Source organism: Dendropsophus ebraccatus, chromosome 5 (genome assembly GCF_027789765.1).
Source record: "Dendropsophus ebraccatus isolate aDenEbr1 chromosome 5, aDenEbr1.pat, whole genome shotgun sequence".
Taxonomy (NCBI): Eukaryota; Metazoa; Chordata; class Amphibia; order Anura; family Hylidae; genus Dendropsophus; species Dendropsophus ebraccatus.
This window is the reverse complement of record NC_091458.1, coordinates 44,547,165-44,566,145: the sequence shown is the minus strand read 5'-3', so window position 1 is coordinate 44,566,145 and position 18,981 is coordinate 44,547,165. Positions and strand designations below refer to the sequence as shown.

Sequence of the window (18,981 nt, the reverse complement as noted above, 5' to 3'; positions counted from 1 at the left end):
TTTCGATTAGTTTCCCTGTGTTTCTTTTTTTCTTTTTAAGTTTTTACGATTATACGTCAGTTTATCAAAATGAACAAATTGAAAATAAAACCCCTCAAAGTTGCAGAACTGCACGTTTGCTCCAAATTTCAGCATACAAATTCTCTGCCAGTTTCACACTTATCACATCACAGTGGATTTCACTCTGTAAGTTCCATTTTCATTCCGCTGTGAGAAAGAGCATACATTACCCGCCTGCGCTCCCGCTCGCTTCTCGGGCTCCCTGACGTCCCTCTTATCCAATCAGTGGCTGCGGCGGGATAGTGCACTGATTGGCTGAGAGGGACGCCAGGGAGTCTGAGAAGCAAGCAGGAGCGCAGGCGGGTAATGTATCTTTGCAGCTGGTGGGTGAAGTGGACAGGAGCTTCTTTCTCACAGCGGAATGAAATTTGGCTGCAAGAATGTAGATCCATAGAAAATGACAGGACAGAGTATCGCAGCAGATTTCTCTACAGAGTGAAATCCCAGAAGCCGGAGGTAATGACTACGGAGCCATTGTTCAGTATATGCAATTTGAGCATTGCATAAAAAAGTCCCCATATGTGTAAAAAAAAACATTTTTTTAAATGTTTTAAAACATATTTTAAAAAAAACCTAATAAAATAAAGCCCCAATGAACATTTAAATTACCTACTTTCATATTATACAAATAAAATATAAAAAAAAATATAAAAAAATAAACATATTATATATCATAGCATGCAGAATTGTCCGATCTATTAAACTAGAACAATGTTTTTCCTTTATGGTGAACAGCGTAACCGAAAAGAGAAATGTAAACACCAGGATTTCTAATTGTTTAAAATTATATATCAGAAAAAAAAAATGTTTTAAAGTGATGAAAATTTTTATACAATAGCAATAAAAACTAGAAATCATGGCGACAAAAAATGACAGCCTAACCAGCCCTGTAGGTGGAAAAATAAAAATGTTATGGCTCTTAGAAGGCAAGGAGCAACACTGCTTCAATTTGACCTGGACATCCGCGAATCAATGACCTTTGGTCATGAAGGGATTAAAAATTACCCCACAAAAAACAAACCCTTTCTCTTTCTACAGAAAAATAGAAGCTTTATGGTTCTTTTAGATGGGAAAGAGGTTAATAACAGGAAGAAAGTGTACGCACACAAGGACCTTTAGATACATACTTCTAATGTCTACTTGCAGCCAGGCCATTGATGCCAAATTATTGGAAGTCAATGTTCTTTTGTACAAATTGTTTTTGAAGGTTCAGTGATTTAAAACAACCAGAAAAAAAAATTATAAAATTACAGGACGTAAAGTTTTGCTTCTTTCATGTGGAAATGACTTAACATCGTAAGTGTTCTAATCTTCACATACATTCATTTTAGTCATTGCAATTAATTGCTTCCTAGACCCATTTAATGTGTTTTTTAGCCATTCTACCAAAATTATCAGAACATGTAATTTCTTTATGTCTACGAGGTTTACCGAGATCAAACAGAAACAAAAGGAGAAGTTTACACTGTGTTCCCATTTATCTTACGGGATGAAATAAAAAAAGAAGTTTCGATGATTGATGGTGGCTGAGAAACATGTCCTACATCCTATGTGTATGAATAGTTTTGCTTTACTGCTCATCCTCATATCCCTTCAGGTCTAGAACCCTAGAAAGCATCCATCAGTGGTGACGGTACATTGATAACATACTCCATTTATTTCACGTAACATGTTATAGAAGTATCCCAGACAAGTGTGCGCTAGATTGAAAGGGGTTTTTGGAAAAAATTTGGGTTGTAAAAATCTTGGATTAGTCTAAGGCCACATATTGAGGCACATTTCAGTGAAGATTGGCTTTGTGTACAATATAACCTTTATCCTACTTTAATTCAACCTGTCTCCTAGGTCCACCCAGTCTAGCCCAGGAATTGAAGTCATCTTCCACAAATAGCTCATACAAGAACAGGAGAACACACACTAAAGAGTAAAAGAAGCTCATTGCCTTTTGAGGTGCAGGTGTAACTTGATGGGTGATGGGTGATGGAGCAACCAATGTTTACTAGTGATGAGCGAACATGTTTGTATGTTTATACGATCATGGCGCTAATTGTTTGTGTATGCTGATCACGAACAATGTGTTCGATGATCGGAATGGTTATAACAATCATTTTTTTAACATATTCGAACATACAAACGTTTATTTCACGATGTACGCAACTGTGCAATTTGCACCTTATAATCTGTACACACGTACATAACTCTAGATCAAAACGTATGCAACTGTGTAATTTACGATTTGCACCTAAATAATTTGTACGCATGTGCGTAATTCAGGGCCGGGAAAAAGGGTAGGCAGGTTTAGGCGATGGCCTAGGCGCCATCTGGTGGTTTATTACAGGGGGCGCAATTCATTCATCCAGCCCCCGCCTCTGCGCAGCAGCCTTGCTGAGACACAGCAAGGAGAAAGGAGAAAGCTCCTTTCCCCCAGGCATGTCCCTGCAGCCTGGCACCATCCCCCGCCCCCCACAGCATCTTCCAGCCAACAACCCCCGCACCCCTCCTGACGGAGACAGATGAGGAGTATGATCCTCTGCTCAGGGAGAGTGTCACCCTCCACTGCTACTGCTGTGTGGGTGAGTATATGTATGTGTGGTAATGGAGTAAGTGTGTGTGTGTGTTAGTGTGTGTGTGTGTGTGTGTGTATGTGTTAGTGCTTATGTGTGGCTGAGGTAGAACTACAATTCCCAGCATGATCCTGTGTGGCTGTGGTAGAACTACAATTCCCAGTATGCTCCTGTGTGGCTGTGGTAGAACTACAGCTCCCAGCATGCTCATGTTCGGTGGTGGTAGAACTACACCTCCCAGCATCCTAAGCCACCCCCAATGCTCCTCCCCTGGATCAGAGACAGATGAGCAGTATGATCCACCACTCCACCTCCACCCCTGCTCTGAGGGACAGTGAACTGACCCCCTGTGTAAAAAGTTTGGGGACCCCTGCTATATTCTATGTGGGGGCTATACACTCTACTTGGGCTATACTCTTTGTGGGGGCTATACACTGTGGGGGATACACTATGTGGGGGACTATTCACTCTGTGGGGGCTATACTGTGTAGGGACTATGTAGAGGAGCACCGTGGTTTGCCTAACTACTATATGGGGCACAGAGTTGCATAATTGCAGCCAGAGTTGCAGCCTATGCATCCATCTTCTCCAACCATCAGCAATCAAATAGCAAGCTTTTAAGTTTGTGTGAACCTGAACTTATTGTAATTAAAAATGTGTATATATTTCTTTTTTATGCAGATATATAATTTTTTGTGTGTATGTGTGTGTGTGGGGGAGGGGGATATCATTTGCCCTCTCCACCTAGGGCACCAAATCTCCTTGTCCCAGCCCTGTCGTAACTCTAGACCGAAACATACACAATCCAGCCCCACCATAAATCACCCTGTTTCCGTACTACCTATGATCCTTGGTGAGGACAAGACAGAAAAAGCTTTAAAGTTTCCAATTTCATGAGTGTGTAAACAATTCTTCAATCTTTTTTGCTTCTCCAATAATAAAAGGACCTGACGTATACAAGATTATACATTGAGTGTATAATGACTACTTGTGGTGATCTTATTCATAGTCATACTACCATTACACCCTGTGCTCCATATAATGGGGTAGTGATTACTTGTAGTGTAGTGATATCTGAAGCATATAGCAATACCTGCAAAGTGTTTCCAGTCCTCACTTCCTTGCATTCTACCTCTGTGTCCAGCTATCATCTGCAGGCCACAGTGTCAATGAAGTCAGTAGTGTGTAGCACACAGTATCATTCATGGCCACTCCATAAAACATGCCACTCTACAAAGCTGCCGCCCTAAGCAATAAACTCATTTCGCCTCATGGCAGAAGTGATTCTGACTGTTACAATGTGACATAAATAAATATGTTAATTCATTGATTAACCCATAGCTGCACCAGGACGTTATTGAACGTCCTCGTGCCGCTATGGGAGTTCAGAGGGGGGTCGCGCGGCGGGTGCCGCATGTAGCCCGGGATCGCGGCTATTAGCGGGCACGGTCCGATCGCCGTGCCCGCTAATTAAGTACTTAGAAGCAGCTGTCAAAGTTTACAGTTGCTTCTAAATACTTGCTCAAATGCATCCCTGGTGGTCTAGTGGGGGGATCGCCCCCCTGCGGCGCGATTGCGGGGGGGGCGATCCCCGCATCCATCCCGGGCCGGGGTCTGCTCCGTAATGGCGCTGATCCCGGCTCGGCATTCTATTGCTTTTGGCTGCAGCAGCCAAAAGTAATAGAACACCGATCTCATGGATTCATGCAGTATAACTATACTGCATGGATCTCTATGAGAGATCAGAGTGCATATACTAGAAGTCCCCCAGGGGGGCTTCTAGTATATGTGTAAAGTAAAAGAAAAATGTATTTTTAATAACACAAAATCCCCTCCCCTAATAAAAGTCTGAATCACCCCCCTTTCCCCATTTATTTTTTGCTATCGCCGCGTGCGTAATCGCCCGAACTATTAATTAATCACATTCCTGATCTCGTCAATAAACGGCGTCAGCACAAAAAAATCCCAAAGTGCAAAATTGCGCATTTTTGGTCGCATCAAATCCAGAATAATTGTAATAAAAAGCGATCAAAAAGTCATATATGCGCAATCAAGGTACCGATAGAAAGATCACATCATGGCGCAAAAAATTACACCTCACACAGACCCATAGACCAAAGGATAAAAGCGCTATAAGCCTGGGAATGGAGCGATTTTAAGGAACATATATTTTCTTTAAAAGGTTTTAATTTTTTACAAGCCATCAAATCAAATAAAAGTTATACATGTTACATATCGTTGTAATCGTAACAACTTAAGGAACATATATAACGAGTCAGTTTTACCCCAGGGCGAACATAGTAAAAACAAACCCCCCCCCCCCCAAATAAAAAAAAAACATTTTGTTTTTCAATTTCACCACACATATAATTTTTTTCTGGTTTCCTGGCACATTTTAGGCAAAAATTACATCTGCCATAGCAAAGTACAATTAGTTGCGCAAAAAATAAGGGCTCATTTGGGTCTCTAGGTGGAAAAATGCAGGCGCTATGGCCTTATATACACGAGGAGGGAAAAACGAAAACGCAAAAATGAAAACTGGCTGTGTCCCCTAAGGGTTAATTATATATTGGTAACAAACTAATGTAAACAAGTCACTGGCAGGCTTTAGCTGCAACATTGTAGCATCTTTGTAATGCTGGGAGGGCTGGGAGGTGAATTCATTAGCAATTTGACTTCAAAATAACCCTCCCAGCATTACAAAGAAGCTACAAAGTTGCAGATATATCCTGCCAGGGACTTGTTTACATCAGCTGTCTCAGAAGGGAGGGGGGGTAGACAGAGAGAAAGGCTCGCACAGAGATTTTTGTGTCTTCAGCAGAAAGCAGCAGAAAGCAGCAGCTGAGAACTGGGGGAGGAGACTGAATAGATAATAACAAGTATGGAATAAATTTTTTCTCTCACCATGGGCACCAACATATCAAAGGTTATGTTTGAGTGGAATACCCCTTTAAAGATCACTAAAGAGATTATCACTAAAGGCTATTTCTTCAATATTCTCCCACAGCTAACTATATAAAAGAGTGTAATCAGAACTTGTAAAACGTTGTCAAGGTGAGTATTATGGTAATTTGCCATCTCCATCATGGATGGTAACAAAATAGAAAAACTCCCCTTTTGCCCTTAAACATTGTTGCTTTTTGTAGGATGTAGTGGTGACTTCCTGTAGTTTGCTGCTTGCTGATAATCTTGAAATGTTTTTCGGTATACCTCGTATGGCTTTTGCCCTGCCAACGATACTGTACATATTAAAGTAATTAAACTGCTTTACTGTTCCCATAACATCACTTTTTTTTTTTAAACTTGGAAAAATTAATCAGCTGTTGAAGCTTTCTTGCTGATGAAACCCATTTGTTGAGACTACTTGTAAATTACATTACAATGAAAAATGTGGTAATAGGATAAAACTTAGTTTGCTCACCTCACAATATATAATGGACAGTGTTTCTCTAATATGAGAGTTGTGTTTAGGGTTATTATTACCTTTTTTTTACACAGCCTGGTTATGGGCCGCAGGAGCCTTTCTTGCAACTCTCCTGGCCAATAATCGTCCTATGTAAAAGGCCCTTAAAGCGGCACTATCAGCAGGTTCTCTGGGAAGAACTGCTGATAGTGCTGCTTTAAGTCTGTAAATAAAATGGCCCGAAAGTCACAAAATACTTTAAGCCTGAACTGGTTAAGTTTACATTCAGTAAACAATGTAATCTCTCACATCTGAGCATCTGATATTTTACTGTACACTCATCTAGTCCTCCTTAACGCCTACATTTTATTAGATTTCATCTAATGTGACAAATACATATATTCATAATGATGTGCTATATATCACTGTGCAGATGTGGTTAGATCTAGTTTAGAGATATAAAGGGGTAGTTCACCCAAAAAAAATTCTTTCAAATCAACTGGTGCCAGAAAGAGCCAGAGATTTGTAATTTACTTCTATTAAAAATCTCAAGTTTACTTCTATCTCGTCTTTCAGTACTTATCAGCTACTGTATGTTCTGCAAAAAGCGGTGTATTCTTTCCAGTCTGGAGAGCAGGAGAGGATTTCTATGGGGATTTGTTACTGCTCTGGACAGTTCCTGACATGGACAGTGGTGGCAACAGAGAACACTGTGTCAGACTGGAGAGAATACATCACTTCCTGCAGGACATACAGACGCTGATAAGTACTGGAAAACTTGAGATTTCTTAATAGAAGTAAATTACAAATCTATGGCACTTTCAAAAATTGTGAACAAGCATTTTAAGGAGTACTAGACAGTTGCATCACTTCAATACGGATTTGCAAGAAACTCACAAATTATTTTATGTTCTTATGTTCTTTTGACCCATTACCATTTCTTACCTGTTTGACACCCCCCCAGTAATACAGCGCCTAATAGTTCTCAAAGTGGGGACTTTCGGACCCCTAAAAAGGTAGAAGATGAAAGAACATTTATTCTATAATAAAACATCATGCAACTGTGTTCCAGGGCTCTGATGTATTTATTGATATGCTCTGATATAGCAAATGATGTTTGGTTCAACAGGATATCCCAACAGAAGACGATGCATGGATCCAGTAGTCAGAGGAAGCATTTGTATCGTAGAAGGGCTCTAGCACCAGTGTCTACTCCAAATATTTGTTGTTCGTTACAGGTAACTGAAGCCTTCAGCTCTGTGTTCAGCATCAGACACAATACATTGAACAAGTCAAATAGCTGTGCATCACAGGGAACTTGTTGCAACTTTCTGTGTTATAGGAGAAGTTCGGCGATAATACTTATTAAAGTATTGCCCCCAAAAAGTTATACAAATCACCAATATACAGTACACTTATTACGGGAAATTGTTACAAAGTGCTTTTTTCCCTGCACTTACTACTGCATCAAGGCTTCACTTCCTGGATAAAATGGTGATGTCACGACCCAACTCCCAGAGCTGTGCGGGCTGTGGCTGCTGGAGAGGTTGATGGCAGGGGGACACTGAGGGACACAGGGCACTGGAGGGACACTGAGCATCCCCCTGCCATCATCCTCTCCAGCAGCCACAGCCCACACAGCTCTGGGAGTCGGGCTGTGACATCACCATGTTATCCAGGAAGTGACATCACCAGGTTATCTAGGAAGTGACATCACCATGTTATCCAGGAAGTGACATCACCATGTTATCCAGGAGGTGAAGCCTTGATGCAGTAGTAAGTGCAGGTAAAAAGCACTTTATAAGCATTTCCCGTAATAAGTGTATATTGGTGATTTGTATGACTTTGGGGGGGGGGGGGGCAATACAATACTTTAATAAAAATTTTCGCTGCAATTCTCTAATAACTTTTGAACCACAAGAAATATTGCAAATCTGATTGTGAAAAAAGATGTCTGAGACAATTCTTCTTTGATATGCTACATGATCACCTTACATTGGAAAAACTTGATCCAATATGGTGGTTTTCAAGATGGCGGTCTTGTTGCAGGAATAGCCTAAAATTTAGGTCCCACTCACCCATTACTTGCTTGGGTATTCAGATATGTCATTTTACGTTTATTTCCATAATAAAAGGGTGCTGTCAGGATCCGGACAGCAAGACAACACAACACAGTGAGCCCTAAGCTCAGCCCCGCCCACTGTCCTCTACCTATTTGCCACAATCCGCCCTAAGATGGCGGCGAGCAACTGGGCGTCAGTCCCTGCACTGGCTAGGTGGGACACAAAGACAAGACAGACAGACAAAACACAATAAAGGATGGTCGACAGTCTGGGTCACAACAATCGGGCAGCAAAAGTACAAAATCACAATCCAAAGGCGAGGTCAATAAACAGGCAATATGGTCAGGGGAAGGGAGCAAGCAGGAATGGTCAGAAATACAAAGCAGAGTCAGAATAAACAGAGCAAGAATAGCAAATACAGAACCAGGCAGAGACAAGCTCAATATCCGGCAGTGAGAGGCAGGCTGGCAGACACTATATAGGAGACCAGAGGTCCAGTGCAGGAGCTGATAGGACCAGACCCCTAATCTCCTCAGAACACCTGGGGCAAGAGCAACCTGACTGGCAGGGAGAACAGTCTGTCAGACTAGCTAACCAGCATCAGAGTTAACTCCGGAGTGGCCAGGAGTATCTCAGGCAAAGCGGGTGTGGCTGAACACACAGAAGGAAATAGAGCAGTGTTCAGACAAGGTTCAGGTTACTGCTAAAGACATACTAAACACTGAATATCAGCGCCATCTCAGCCGCGCAGCATGAGCTGAGGGGCGCACGGAGTTCATCCCAGGCACATTCATGACAGGTGCCCTGAGACTCAATTTGAAGTCCAAGTATAAAGACAAATAGAAGTTGAATGCAATGTACGTTGTATCTTACTGTACAAACCAATGCACACAATTGCATAAAGTATAAAAATTGTGTTTACTCTATTGCTTGGAGTATTATGCAGATATTCTCGACTACAACACCCCATGGAGGCATCCTACACAATACCTATTAATCCACAATATATACCCAAAAAGATTCTGTGTGCCATCATATAGACTCATAGAGAGTCAATAATAACAATGAATATACTGACAATACACTAAAGTCTTGACTCTACAGGGAGATATTTTCCTACACACAGCTGACTTCCTGTCTAATAACACTTATGTTATTGCCTTAGTGGGTTATGCATACATTATACATAATAACCTGTACATTTTGTATATTAAAACTGCAGCTTTAGATAAATTAAATGTCATAACTAGATAATATGTATATTTCTCCATGTCTTGTCCGGTGACCGTAAGCTACATACAATATCGATGAAAGTCACAGTGGGCCCCAGTCTAAGGGAGCATTCACACGTTCTATGCATGGTCTGTAAATATGGTCGATGTGCTACTTAACAGTGAACAGAGTTCGGAGTTACCAGCATTATCATTAGGGATAAGCGAACCGAACCGTTACGAACCAGTTACGTTACGAACCTTGGAAAAAGTTCGGTTCGGCGCCGAACCGGACTTTGAGAAAGTTTGTGACGAATCTTGTAAAAATAACAAACGGCAACGCAAAATTGTACTTTTTTCACAGAATGGACCAGGATACAAGGGATTATTACTCCTATAATCCCTTGTATCCTGGTTTTCTGTGAATATCAAGATGTGTGTTAGGGTGAGATATTAAATTAGTCTCCTCAGATATACCTGGGTGCTGCCTAATCAAAAATGTAATGTGACAGCTGTCTGTGAGTATTAACCAAGACACATGAAAGCAACTTCAATGTTCAAGCTTATCAAATTTATTAAGGGAAAATCAGTTCATATCTTTACAATCAGGTTAAAAAAATAGGAGAACCCCGTTTAGCTGCAACAACAAAAAGTTTAAAAAAAAAAAGTCCAAAAAAAAGTCCCATCACTGTCCGAGAAACTAAAAAAGGTCCAAAAAAAACTGTTCCAGAAACAAAAAAAGTTTAAAAAAAAAAGTCCCATCAGCTGTCCCATCACTGCACATTTGTTTAGAAAAATGTTGGTGACTCATTGGGTATCTTGGTGTCCAAGACCGTGCACCCCAGTGCTGATGTCTGGTCCTTCAATTATGGGCAAGGGCAGTACATGTCTGTTACTGCTACATGTCTGTTACTGCCCATTGGGTCAACATTCCCCCAGAAGACCACCAGAAAGTTAGCCCATTCTTGCCACTGTCACTTCCCCGGTGCTTTAGGGGGCCAGTTCTGCAAAAGTTCTGCCTCCACCAGCTTGCAACCATCCACCACTTTGACTGCAGTCCAACCTGCCCCGGTGTCTTACCAACGATGTCAGGCCTGGCGCTCTCAGGCTGTCCTCCATTTTGTGAGCCTGGGTGAACGAAGCCACAGTGGGCAGGAGCTCCTCCGGACCATCAGGTAGGAGATATATGAATGGCTGAGCCAAGGTCAACTAACGGTGGGAAGTGTTGTAGCCCACAAAGGGAGGAACCTTTTCTCTGCAGTGCAGCAGGGAGTCATACACTTTGTATGGCACATGTGATAAACCTCATAGTGCACAGGTTTCTTTGAACATGTCGTGCCAATTGTTGATCCCTTTTGAGGACGCGACTCTGTGAGCAGGCATCAACGACATCATCCCACTCGTCCGTGTTCTTAAAAGTGCGGTGAACAACCTCATCAGCGAGGAATCCAAGGTCACCACTCCAAGGCTGACCATCCTCCTCCATGAATAGTCTGTTCGCAATCATACTGGCCTGGGTGCAATCAGGTACTGCCTCCTCCTACTCAAATAGTCTGTTCTAAATCATACTGGGCTTGGTGCAATCAAGTGGTGCCGCCTCCTCCAATAGTCTCTTTTCAACCATACTGGGCTGTTTGCAATCAAGTGCTACTGCTTCCTCCTCCTCCCCCTCCTCCACACTGGGTCCAATACAGTACTATTACTGCTGCTGGTTCCACTGTCAAATGTCTGTTTTCCACCCTACTGGGTCCAAGGAACTTTGTGTCCTATGTCCTGTGTAATCACTTACACCTTGGCTAATTTTTTTTCACTATTTCTGCACTTTGTTTTTTTTCTACTTTTTTCATTGTAATAGCAACTGCAACTAAATCTAAACTATACCCTATCAGACTCCCACTATTGTAGCTGCAATTATTCAGCCGTTATTGCAAGGTTCGTTTTAGGTTTGGTTCGGCCGAATCTGAACTTCACAAAAGTTCACCGGATCGAACCAAACCGAAATTTTCAAAAGTTTGCTCATCCCTAATTATCATTCATTTAGATGCCAGGGGCACCAAAACTGTTCAAATCTTTGCACTACTGCACTGATATCTGGCCCAATAGGGGACAGGGAGTCAGTACTGCAGAAAATATTGGTAGTGATGAGCCAACCTGCCAAACATTTGGGTTTGTCCTAAGCCAAACGCTCGGCATGCAGTTGGATTTAGTCCTAGGGAATGCAGGAAAACATGGCTATAGCCATAAGCCGTGGGCTGTTTCCAGGACTTCAGAATTTTATAGGGCTGCATACAACTTCTCCAGCCACTGGGAGTCAAATGCTGAACGTTCAGGAAGTTCCCTCATCACTAAATATTGATGATACATATGCAATTACAAAAAACATTTTGGTTAAATATTTAGTTCTACAGGGAAGGTTCATACAGGGCATTTTAATTAAGCTTTGACTCCTAGGTGAAGTTATGAATCTTGATTTACACGTTGCATTACTTTCTGCTGTGGTTTTACAGTGGTTCTGAGCATAGTCATGGTGGTATTTTTTCCCTAAACATTTTTCTGGGGAAAACCACAGAATATAAAACTGATGTCAAGATAAAATACTTGGAATTGAATTGAATTCTAGGAATATTTCCTGTAACTTTTCTTTAAGGTTCCATAGACATGACAGAGATGTGTATGGAAGTATGGTGGCGTATACCATGCAGGGGTGAATTGAAGGGATGTAAACATATATTGCACTTGCAGGTAAAGTCATTGCTTGTTTCACTTTAATAGACTGCTAACCTCTTTTTGCATAAATGTATAAATATGTAAAATGTATAAATATAATGTTTTCTCATGGTAGCCAACAGCAAGAATAAGAGGTTCTTCCCATACTTATTAGCTGCTCTATGGCCTGTAGGAAGTGGTGCATCGTTTCCAGTGTGACGCAGTGCTCTCTGCTGCCACCCCTGTCTGTCACAGGAACTGTGCAGAGCAGGAGAGGTTTTCTATGGGGATTTGCTCCTGTTCTGGACAGTTCCTATTACAGACAGAGGTGGCAGCAGAAACACTGTGGCAGACTGGAAAGAATACACCACTTCCTGTAGCACATACAGCAGCTCACAAGTACTGGATTTTTAAACAGAAGTAATTTACAAATCTGTATAACCTTCTGATACCAGTTTATTTGAAGAAGAAAAAAAATAATCTAAAGTACCCCTTTAAGCACACTGGCCATAAAGTGTTCATAAAGGAATCTATTAGAAAATTTAATTTGCAATGATAAAGCTCCTATTTGTTGTGCTATGTCCTAGCTGGGAGTGAACTTCTCACCGTATCGTGAGTAGCGTCAAGACTAAAGCCTGACAGACTTACTGTTACCCAACTAACAAACAGGGAATGTTTTGTGTAGTCTAATAAGCTGATCCAGTATGTTGGTTTTCCCTAACTCATCATATGACCATCTGCTTAGTCAGTGTCTGCAGACAAAGGAATTTTCAGACTTGGTGATTTATAAGACAGGAATGTAACTCAAAGTTATTCGTAAAATATTACTGTGGTATGAAGTTCCACAAGCCGGAGAAATGACGTAGACTGAAAAACCTGACAGATGTATCCTGCATATGCTGGAGAATGGATTTCAGAAGGGACAGTTCACAGTGTCAGCAAGGTTCACCAATAAGACATAGTGTACTTTCCAGACCCCCTTATTGTGACCCTTCTGCCTCAGTATATGTGTGGTGTGGACCTAACAATGCCCATTTCTCATTATCTGTAGGTTACAAGCATTTTGTTTGCTGTAAAAAAAAAAAAAAACAACTGTGACATGAGATAGCAATAACATGAACCCCAATCCAAAAATCTACAACAGGCCCCCCCACCTACTGTTTACACCATTGATGTCTTCATAGGTGGCAAAGGGGCCACTGGGGCCATGCAGACAATAGGATCTGATTGTAATGACTACCTATGCACCACTTATAGCTATGCCTCGGACATACATTACTGATGAGCTTCTGGTCAGATCACATTTTTTTTTTTTACTTAACTGATATCAGAGAGTTATACAGATTAGTAAATTTCTTCTATTTAAAGAAATCAATCTTTCCAGTACTTGTCAGCTGCGGTATGTCCTACAGGAAGTGGTGTAATTTTTAGAGTTCAACACTGTGCTCTCTGCTGCCGCCTCAGTCCATGGCAGGAACTTTCAAGCATAGGAGAAATTTTCTATGGGGATTTCCAACTGCTCTGGACAGTTCCTCACACAGACTAAGATGGCAGCTGAGAGCACTGTGTAAGGTTATTTTTCCACAATGTCTATTTTACATGGAAGACGTCAGTCTTTTGATAATTTTTATAACAACGGACGTTTTCCATGTAAAAAAGACATTGTGGAAACTGACTAGAAAGAATACACTACTTCCAACAGGGCAGAAGACTTGTGGTTTTTAAGTAGAAGTAATTTATAAATCTGTATTTGTCAACAATTGAAAACATTTTTCCAGAGTACCCCTTTACGTTTATATGCTAGTTTATATAGAAGATAAGTCTACAAAGCACAGCATAGGGTGGCAAATAAAGCAAGAAGAATAAAGCACCGAGCAGAGAATGCTGCAGCTTACCCTCAGGCCGGTGATGTAATGGATGTTCAGATGCAGAAAGGAAGGCTAGGAATAAGTTATAGATCTAGACCATCAAAGTTAGGATCTTTTGATACTTATGAAGATACATTTAATAAGACTTTACCAAGAGAGAAAAAGGCATATTTCAGTACTGGATCAACTTCTGAATAAAGGTAAAAGTTGACCCCTACTCTTAGCTTTAAAGTGACTCTGTACCCACAATCTTCCCCCCCCCCCCCAACCGCTTGTACCTTCAAATATCTGCTTTTAATCCAAGATCTGCCCTGGGGTTCGTTCGGCAGGTGATGCAATTATTGTCCTAAAAAACAACTTTTAATCTTACAGCCCTGTGTCAAATTGGCGTGGCCTAGAGTGTCTGTGCATTAGGATAGAGACACTTCTCCATCCCTCCTCCCCGCCCTCTTCACCATTAGGAATGCCCCTAGAACATTTTTTTCTATTCATCACCTGTATGAACACAGCACAGCTGCCTTAACGATCCAGCTCATGTGCAGTGTTCACACTGGTGATGAATAGTAAAAAATGTTCCTGGGGCATTCCTAACAGTGAAGAGGGCTGGGAGGAGGGACGGAGGGATGGAGGGATGGAGGGATGGAGAAGTGTCTCTATCCTAATGCACAGACACTCTAGGCCACGCCAATTTAACACAGGGCTGCAATTTTTAAAGTTGTTTTTAGGACAATAACTGCATCACCAGCCGATCGGACCCCAGGACAGATCTTGGATTAAAAGCAGCTATCTGAAGGTACAAGCGGTTTGGGGGAGTCAGATTGTGGGTACAAAGTCGCTTTAAAATATATTGAAGGAGATAGACTAACATTTTTTCCTTTTCATACAGTGACTGCTGGAACTCTCAGGGATCCTGAACACCACTCTAAGTCCCTCTTTGACCTTCTGAGGTTTTGGAAAGTAAATAAAAAGGTACAGGCTAGCAGGTCTATAAATCTGTTTAAATATGTGGTATTGTAACTTAATGTAATCTGTAATAAATTTATTAAAGGGGTTTAAATTACTCCTGTTTCAAAATCTTAAGTCTTCCAGTACTTATCAGCTGCTGAATTTCCCGTAGGAAGTGCTGTATTCTTTCCAATGTGACACACTGCTCTCTGCTGCCATCTCTGTCCGTGTCAGGAACTGTCCAGAAAATTTTTTATAAGGTTCGGGTACCATTTGATTAAAAAAAAACAAAAAACTGAGTTCCCCTTTAACAAAATGAGTCCCTAATAAGACTATGCCTAAATATGCACATTTGGGGTCTACTACCCCAAGGCAAAGCACTTCAAAGTACAGATACAATAATAGTAAGTAGAGCAAACATATAAAAGGATAAGGGTTATTGATAATTCGCAAAATCCAACAATTAGTGACCACCCCCTTTAATGCCACAACAATAACCAAGCCGTACAAAAACTAGTCATAGAGAAGTGAAAAAGCGTATATATATATATATATATATATATATATATATATATAGTGTTTATCTGCACACAGGAAAATCTGACTCATCTTGGTAAGTATTCATATAAGTATTGTTAAACATCTCTTGTTACCACATGACATTTTGCGTGCAGGTTGTTAAGTTCTGATACTTTTGAAGTGGGAGCGTTATGGTTTGTGCTGACAGAACTCTGGAGATAGATACAAAGATAGAGGTAACAAGGGATTTTTTTTTCTGGGGGAGCAGTAACTAAACACAGCAGTGTGGGTGCTCTTAAAAACAATTTTTATCTTTTACCGTTTTTCATTTTGATTAATCTCACCCATGTGGACGACTCTTCCCTGCACGAGTTAAAGGTTTTGATTTATTAACGCGATTATGTTTAATTGTATTATAGAGTTTTATCTACTAATGTTAATATTTTAATTTCTTTTAACTAGTACGACAAAAGAACAAACTTTAAAAAAATAAAACTAATTATATTAGCAAATGTAAAACATGCAAAACATGACCTGGTTATAATTATTTTTAATAAACAACTTACAAACTTTGAAATATCAAAACTTAAAGGGGTACTAAAAATATATGCTTTAAATTAGCTGGTGTTAGAAAATTATACAGATTTTTAATTTACTTCTATTGAAAAAAAAAACTAGTCTTCCTATACTTACCAGGAAGTGGTGTATTATTTCCAGTCTGACACACTGCTCTCTGCTGCCATCTCTGTCCGTGACAGGAACAGCAGTGGCAAATCCCCATTAAAAAAACCTCATCTGCTCTGGACAGTTCCTGACACAGAAAAAATTGGCAGTAGAGAGTACTGCGTCAGACTGGAAAGGAAACTCCCCTTCCTGCGGAGCATATGGCAGCTAATAAGAACTGAAAGACTTGAGATTTTTAAACAGAAGTAAATTACAAATCTGTATAAGTTTCTGACACCAGTTGATCTGAAAACAATAATTTTTCTCCCTTTATTAAGGACATTTGGTGCGCTGGAGGCTGTACTTACCCCTCAGAGCATCATTTTTTTGGTGCCCTGCTGGACAATCTGAAATACATGGTAATACCAGCTTTGTGGTCATGTGACCATCCGCAAATTTCTAGTCCCCCGTAGTGATGTGACACACAAGTTTTCACATAATCGCAATGCTTGCAGCACGTCATCAGCATCATGGTCATGTAACAGGCAACAGGCCAGTTAATATCTTATGGGCCACTGAGACAGACAGAACAGTTATTTAATAGGAAAAAATCCAGGGGGGAATTCCAATAGATCACAGGAAAAAATGGTGGATATCTGCAGCCCACCCTATTAGTCAGAAATAACTTGGGATGAGGCTGCATTTTTCACATAGTGACTTAATGAGATAAATTTAGAACATTGCCCGAACCTGCCCGAGGATTACACTGCAGATTTCTAGGGGATTTTTCTTCACATGTGAACAATGTCAGGGGGAAATCCTAGAACAATCTGTTCATAGATATAGTGCACATTACAGTTTTAGAATTGCTGGAAGTTGGGGGTTTTTTGCCATTTGTGTTATGAAGCAAGAAATTCATCCTCAAGTGGCAACTACACTTATAACAACATACATATACATATCTACACAATAGTTTATATGAACTTCAGTATACCGTGCCTCTCATATAACACAATATGTCCATGTCCATACCCATTCAGAGGGCACATGCACCTGGACCTACAATCTCATCCATTTAAAACATAACTTTTACTAATGTCAGTTACAAGATGTTTCCACCCACATGTGACATCTTGTCCGAAGTGTACAAACAACATGGGTGAGAATTCTTTCAAGTATAATATCAATATAACTTACCACCTCCATGTGTATGTATCTTTATTTGATTGTGAGATCTGTGTAAGTTTTCTGTGGTCAGTTTGGGAAAGACTTTCCTGTTTGACTGCAATGAAAAGGGTGACCCCACAAAACAGACACCTCCCTTTGACTTTAGCGCATTTTGTCAAGATTCAACAGTGGAGTAATAGGAGAATAGGAAAAAAGTCCATTGCATTAGGGTACCCTGATGAATGGAGCACTGATGGAGGTGAGTGCACAAGCATGCTGACTGCTCCATTTATTGCAGGGCAATTGCATCCTCATTCTTGGGATTGGTAGTGGCCCCAGCAATCAGACGATCATTGATCAGCTTGTTATCCTATGTATAAGGAATAACAAGCTTAGATGGGGATACACTAAATCTCACATTGAGTAGCTACTCACCTTTGCTACCTAATCTTGCATGATGATATAATACCTTCAAGGCCATTGGAGTCGCCCATGTGCACTGTTCACACTTGGCTCACTATTTGGCTCCTTTCACAAGGTTTGATTTTATGTGATAAGATATGATTATAAATAATACTGCGCCTTTTTAAGTTTATTTCCTTTCATTTTGATTTTTTGTCTTCTGGGAGAATTTTTTTTTTTTTTTTGCACAATTTGTAATGTTGTTAGTTCAAACGAGTCAGTATTGTAAATAGTTTTTTATTTTTCCCTTAAAGGAGTGGTAGCTTGACAGCCTAAACTTTTTCTCTGACTTTGCCAAATCTTTAAATGATTTAGTGTCATCTTGTGGTTTTATAAATGATTTAATAGCTTCTATGAGAGTTTCTGTCTAATATCCTATTGTGTTCTCTTGGCAGTTAAATTATAGACATTTGGGGTCTTTTAAAAAAAGGCAGATTCAGCATACAACGTGAGCCAAGATAAAATATGTGTATACACTCACGTCTTACTGACATTACTTAGTATGTGCATTGAAAAATAGCAATAACACAATCTGGGGTTGGGGCTAGGTATGTATGAATCATGTAATAAAAGGTAATGAGGCCTAGGTTATCAAGCCAGTGGCAGACAGCAATTGTAACAGCTTATATTTACTATATATATCAGCAGAAAATAATACTTTACAAAGTGCCTATTCCTACAATATAAAATTGCAATCCCTCCTTAGTTGGAGAATGTGTAATAGCTTTAGTGAAGCCAAAACTGCACATGACCTTAACATTTTTGAAGCTTCATCTCCCTCCTCACTCTCTACACTCCTCTCCTTCTTCTCTATAGTTATTGATACTGTACACCATCTCGTTACTGACTATGGAGATTTATGAACATTTACAATAAACCTGTAGACAGGGGAAGGAGAACTACACATTATAGACATCTTGCAAAGATTGTGTGCATACAAACTGGGTCAGTCTGTCTCCTCCAGGGGACTACACTATGTTCAGAAGGCTTCCCTCTTACCTCTCATCAGTCATAAATACCTGATATCTTCTTTTGTACCTTCAGCAGTGGTTCACTGTAGAGACCAGGGCTGCTGTTATGATGTAACCCCTTGCATGCTTTCATCCTCTCTGCTCCTATTTAGTCTTTATCATTTACAGTACTTTACTGCTTAGACGGGAGCAGGGCCGTTTCTAGAGGCGGGTGGGCCAGGCGACCACACGGGGCACCGACAGCTAGGGGGCGCTGGTGTCATCCCCGGCCGCCCGCCCCCCCATCATCTGCCCCTCCGGCCGCCCCATTACCTGCCCAGACTGCCTGGGCAGGAAAGATGGCTACATAGGGGGGATCTAACAGGGGAGATGGCTACAT

General features: G+C 40.7%; 1 long non-coding RNA gene across 1 annotated transcript; it reads left to right on the top strand.

The window, feature by feature from the left end:
- The first annotated feature begins 7,186 nt into the window (after positions 1-7,186).
- Positions 7,187-14,844, top strand: LOC138794224 (uncharacterized). Its single transcript, XR_011363382.1, has 3 exons — positions 7,187-7,265; positions 11,949-12,043; positions 14,762-14,844. It is a non-coding gene; the product is annotated as an uncharacterized lncRNA (long non-coding RNA).
- Positions 14,845-18,981: the final 4,137 nt, after the last annotated feature.